This window comes from Galeopterus variegatus, unplaced genomic scaffold, assembly GCF_000696425.1.
Source record: "Galeopterus variegatus unplaced genomic scaffold, G_variegatus-3.0.2 Scaffold1866, whole genome shotgun sequence".
NCBI lineage: Eukaryota > Metazoa > Chordata > Mammalia > Dermoptera > Cynocephalidae > Galeopterus > Galeopterus variegatus.
The window spans coordinates 324,422-330,365 of NW_007727977.1; the positions used below are offsets into that span (position 1 = coordinate 324,422).

General features: G+C 40.0%; 1 pseudogene; it reads left to right on the forward strand.

The window, feature by feature from the left end:
• The first annotated feature begins 1,570 nt into the window (after positions 1-1,570).
• On the forward strand, positions 1,571-2,047 carry LOC103595851 (annotated as a pseudogene).
• The last annotated feature ends 3,897 nt before the right edge of the window (positions 2,048-5,944 follow it).

The window sequence follows — 5,944 nt, forward strand, 5'->3', positions numbered from 1 at the left end:
GAAAAAAGACAAAAAGGAAAAAAAATAAAAAACCCTCTGAATGGGCCGGCCCGGTGGCGCACTGCTGCAGTGCGCCGCTTGGGAGCGCAGTGGTGCTCCCGCCGAGGGTTCGGATCCCACATACAGACCGGTTCCCGCTCACTGGCTGAGCGAGGGGCGGGCGCGGCGCCGAGGGTTGTGATCCCGTTGCCAGTCCCGGTCCAGTGCGGGCGCGACACTGAGGGTTGCCGTCCGTTGCCGGACACGAAAAAAGACAAAAAGGAAAAACATAAAATAAAAAACCCTCTGAACTTCAAGTCTGGGATGCTCCCTTCTGAGACTTTCTTGGAGGGACAGTCACCGGCCAGCCGATAAAACCCCCTTTTAAATTCTCAGTTGTGTGTTCTGGTTCCTTTTCCATGCAGCAGCCTCACAACATGCCCTTCTACTGGGATTTGTCTGATGTTTTTCTCATGATTAGACTGGGGTTACGGGTTTTGGAGAGGAAGAAAGACCACAGATGTGAAGTGTCATTTTCATCATATCATATCAAGGATGCATATTACCAAAATGATTTATGATTATTGGTGTTGAACTGGATAACCTGACTGAAGTAGTGTTTGTGAGATTTCTCCACTATAAGTTGCTCTTTTTTCCCCTTTTTCATGCTGTGCTCTTTGGAAGAAAGTCATCACAATCCACATACCATGAGTAGGGAGTGCTGTGGTCTGAATGCCCCCCAGAATTCATGTGTTGAAACTCAATCACCAATGTGATAGTATTAAGAGGTAGAGTCTTTAGGAGGTTGTTAAGTCGTGAGGGTGGAGCTATCATGAATGGGATTAAGGCCTTTATAAAGGAGGCTTCACATAGCATTCTGCCCTCTTGCCCTTCCTCTTTCTGCCATGTAAGTGAGTAGCAAAAGGTCCTTCTTGGAAGCAGAGAGCAGCCCTCACTAGACACCAGTGCAGATGCCTTGATCTCAGACTCCCCAGCCTCCAGAAATGCTAGAAATAAATTTCTGTTCTTTATACCCAGTCCGTGGTACTTCGTTATAGCAGCACAAACAGACGAAGACAAGAAGTTATGCTCCACCTCCTTTAGGGTGGAGTATTGCAGGGGAGGAAAGGAAATCTTTTCCTTCTATCCTTCTAGGTTTTCAGCTGGGGTGCTATAACAGAAGTATACTAATTTATTTAATATAAATTTAATGTGACACAGAAGCCTTCATAAGGATATGAAGACCTGAAGAAATAGTTAAATCTGAGTGTTTTTGTTTGTTTTTCAGTGACTTGGAAAAATCTGAGTGTTTATACTAGGTTTGATGAAGCGTGGAGAGCTGAGGAGAAGTGTGATAGAACAGAAGAGGTATGAGTGAGGTGTAGTAAACTGGGGAAACTTAGCGAGGCCTGGTTATTTGAATTTCTCTCAGCATCCCTCCATTTGCATAGATAAGGATGCTCCTTTTCTCTAGGTATAGGAGACATTCACATGAGTCTTATGACCTGCTTCAAGGGAAGGTCGAAGAGCCCTTCCTGCCTCTGCTGTTTGTCACATTCCTTAAGCTTAAAATGTTCAGTATGCTCTCTGTCTTCTCTGCACTGTGATCAGCTCTCCTGCCACAGCCCCTCACCCTCTGAAAATGTACACTTGCTCCATGTTCACCTCTTCCCCCTCCTTTGACAGGAGCACCTCTCAGCTGCTGAGCCGATGCGCGCTGTCTGCAGTGGTGCTGAAACAACCAGAGATGCTGACAGATGAGGGCCTCAGCGGCTTGGCAGTCCTGCGTTCCCTGACCTCACCTGTCCCTAGCTGCAACTTTTGAACCAGCACCATTTCAAGGGACATCAACACAGCAGCCAATTTCATTGGGGCTGAGGCTGCCATAGTTGAGGTGGCTGGTTCTGGAGCTGGGATTGGGACTGTGTTTGGGAGCTTCATCGTTGGTATGCCAGGAACCCTTCTCCGAAGCAACAGTTCTGCTCCTGAGCCATTCAGGGATTTGCCCTCTCAGAGGCCATGGGACTCTTGCCTGATGGTGACCTTTCTCATTCCCTTTGCCATGTGAAGGAGCTGTCTCCACCTCCCATAATTCTTTCTCCCGTTATCTCATCTGTCCTCTATGATCCTTCTCATATACCTCCCCAGGCAGCTTGGGGAAAGTGGTTGGCTCACAGTTTGATTGCCATGTGAAGGAGCTGTCTCCACCTCCCATAATTCTTTCTCCCGTTATCTCATCTGTCCGCTATGATCCTTCTCATATACCTCCCCAGGCAGCTTGGGGAAAGTGGTTGGCTCACAGTTTGACAGAGGGAAGACAAATAAATACTGTATTAATAAGAAAATAAATTTTAAAAATGTTCAATATGCCAAGATGGCACCATAAACTAATAAACAAATTCAGTAAAATTGCAAGATACAAAATTAAGATAAAAAAAATCAGTAACATTTCTATTCACTAACAATGAACTATCCAAAAAAGAAGTTAAGAAAATAATCCCATTCACAATAGCTACCAAAAAATGAACAAAATACTTAGGAATTAATTTAACCAAGGAGGTGAAAGATTTGTACACTGAAAACTATGAAACATTGATGAAAGAAATTGAAGACAAATAAATAAAAGCTATACCGTGTTCATAGATTAGAAGAATTAATATCGTTAAAATGTTCACACTATTGAAAGCAATCTACAGATTTAATGCAATACCTATCAAAATTCCAATGACATTTTTTACAGAAATAACAAAAGCAATCCTAAAATTCATATGCAACCACAAAAGTCCCCAAGTAGCCAAAGCAATTTTGAGCAAAAAGAACAAAGCCAGAGGCATCACACCACTTGATTTCAAAATCTACTGGAAAGCTATAGGAATCAAAATAGCTTGATATTCGCATAAAAACAGACACACAGACCAATGGAACAGAATAGAGAGCCCAGAAAAAAAATCCATGCATTTATGGTCAGTTTAATTTTTGACAAAGATGCCAAGAACACACAATGGGGAAAGGACAGTCTCTTCAATAAATGATGTTGGTTATAGGCCAGCCACCAAAAAATAAGTCAATAAATAAATAAATAATGTTGGGAAAACTGGATATCCACACGCAGAAGAGTAAAGTTAGACCCTCATCTCACACCATATACAAAAATCAACTCAAAATCAAATAAAGACTTAAACGTAAGACTTGAAATGATAAAACTACTAGAGGAAAACAGGTGAAAAGTTCATTGATGTTGGTCTAGGCAAAGATTTTCTTTGGATATCACCCCAAAAACACAGAAAAAAGCAAGAATAAAAAGCAAAAATAGACAAATGGGATTACATCAAACTGAAAAGTTTCCAAGCTTCTGCATAGCAAAGGAAACAATCAACAGAGTGAAGAAGCAACCTAAAGAATAGGAGAAAAAATTTACAAACTGTATATCTGATAAGGGGTTAATATTCAAAATGTATGAGGAACTCAAAATGACTCAATAGTAAGAAATAAGTGACCCAATTAAAAAGTGGGCATGATAACACCAAGGTCAAGGGTTTGGATCCCTAAAAAGGTCAGCCACCAGAAAAAAAAAGAAAAGTCTATTATCAAAAAAACAAAAGATGAGCTCAGCTGGTTACAGCGCAGCCTTCTAACACCAAGGTCAAGTGTTCAGTTCCCCACATTGGCCAGCCACCAAAAAAAAAAAAAAGAGATGAGAAGTGTTGGTGAGGATTTGGAGCACAGGGAATCCTTTACACTGTTGATGGGAATGTAAATTAGTACAGCCATTATGGAAAACAGTACGGAGTTTCCTCAAAAAATTAAAAATAGAACTACCATGAGATCCAGCAATCCCACTACTGGGTATATATCCAAAGAACACAAAATCAATACATAGAAGAGATATCTACACTCCCTTGTTTATTGCAGCAATATTCAAAATAGCTAAGATATGGAACCAATCTAAATGTCAATCAATGGACGAATGGGTAAAGAAAATGTGGTATATATTCACAGTAGGATACTATTCAGCCTTAAAAAGAGAAGGAAATCCTGTCATTTGCAACTACACCTATGAACCTGGAGTACAGTATACTAAGCATAACACACCAGATGCAGACATACAAATACTGCATGATCTCACATGTAGAATCTAAAAAAGTTGAACTCATAGAAATAGAGAGTAGGGGCTGGCCTGTGGCTCACTCGGGAGAGTGCGATGCTGATAACACCAAGGCAAAGGGTTCGGATCCCTATATAGGGATGGCTGGTTAGCTCACTTCAGAGAGTGTGCTGTTGACAACACTAAGGGTTAAGATCCCCTTACTGGTCATCTTTAAAAAAAAAAAAGAAAGAAACAGAGAGTACAATGATGGTTATCAGAGGCTTTGGGTAGGGAGGTGGGGATTGAGAAATGTTAGTTGAAGGACACAAAATTTCAGTTAGACAGGAATTAATCCATTCATGAGAGTAATGCCCTCACTATCCAATCACCTCCTAAAGGCCCCAGATTTCAGCACTGCCACGTTGGGAATCAAGCTTCCACATGAGCTTTGGAGGGAACGAACATTCAGACCATAGCAGATGATTTTGAATTTAAATGGTAAATAAACTTTAATTTTATTTTTATATTAATTATATTATATTATATCATATTATATTATTTATTTTGCTGGCTGGTACAGGGATCAAACCCCAGACCTTGGTGTTATCAGCACCATCTTCTAACCAACTGAGCAAACGGGCCAGCTCTTATATGAAATACAAAAGTAAGGTTAATGTGCGACTGAGTAAAAAATAGTAAAAATGCCTTGAAGTTGAAAATAAAAATTTTTATTATATTATGTATATTATAATAATATTAACTTTATTCAAAAAGCATCTGAAATACATGAAAAGTATCCAAAGTAAGAAACATTGAATTGATACTGAAAACATAGTGTTTCACACAGAAACTTTTCAATTTATGATTCCTATTTAGCCAATCTTTTAGAAGTTTTAGGATTCTTTTACTAATTTCTCTGTAGCATATTCATCTTAGTTTAATATATTAAGAGACATGTAGTTCTTCAATAAACAGAATTTAACTTTTCTATTGAAACATTTCTGTTAAAACTATTAAACATTTTTATTTGAGCTGCTAAAAGCACAAATTGTATATTTGATAAATCCTTTGAATTGGTCAATTTAGGGGAACAGCTCTGCCATGGTGCCCTGGTGACACTGCACATATTCACATAGGCCACCCAGAAAAAGGTTTAAACCACAGCCTGAGTCTTAACAGAATGTTGTGTGATCCCCCCAAACACAGAGGATGGGAGTCTTGTGAGGACCTCTCTCACTTGCTCACCTTCCTGTCTCCTCTGGGAGGCTGTTATGAGACAGTTTCTGATGGTCCGTGGAGTTCTGATCAGGTCTGAGGCTTTCAGCCCCTTACCCCTTGGAAAAGAGCTGCAGAATGTAAAAATGCTTAGCTGCAGTCTAAGATTGGCTCCTCAGCAGCTGGGTATCCCACAACTTGGGTTGCAGACATCTGGGCTTTTTTGCTTCAGTGTTATCTTTTTTTTTTTGGTGTCTAAAACAAGGACCACAGAGCATTGGGACCTTTGGCTACTTTTCCCTTGACTGCCTATCTAAGTAATAAACTGTCTGAATCTAAAAGGGACTTCTTGTCTCACACTCATTAGGGTGGTCACTATGAAAACAATAACAAAAACAAAACCACAGAAAATAACAAGTGTCAGCAAGGATGGCCAAGCAAGTAAGCATACCTAGTATGAAATAACAGAGTGTAATCGGCACCAGGAAAACATGTATCATCTAGATGAGACAGCCAAAACTCAGTGTAATTCAACTGTGTGGCCAGATCTTTCATTTTTCAAGAGAAGACAGAGATTCGTATATATATGTGAAGTTTCTCAATTTTAAAATATTGTCAACGAATTCCCGTTGTTTTAACACACTGTGTATGTATGTGGGGATG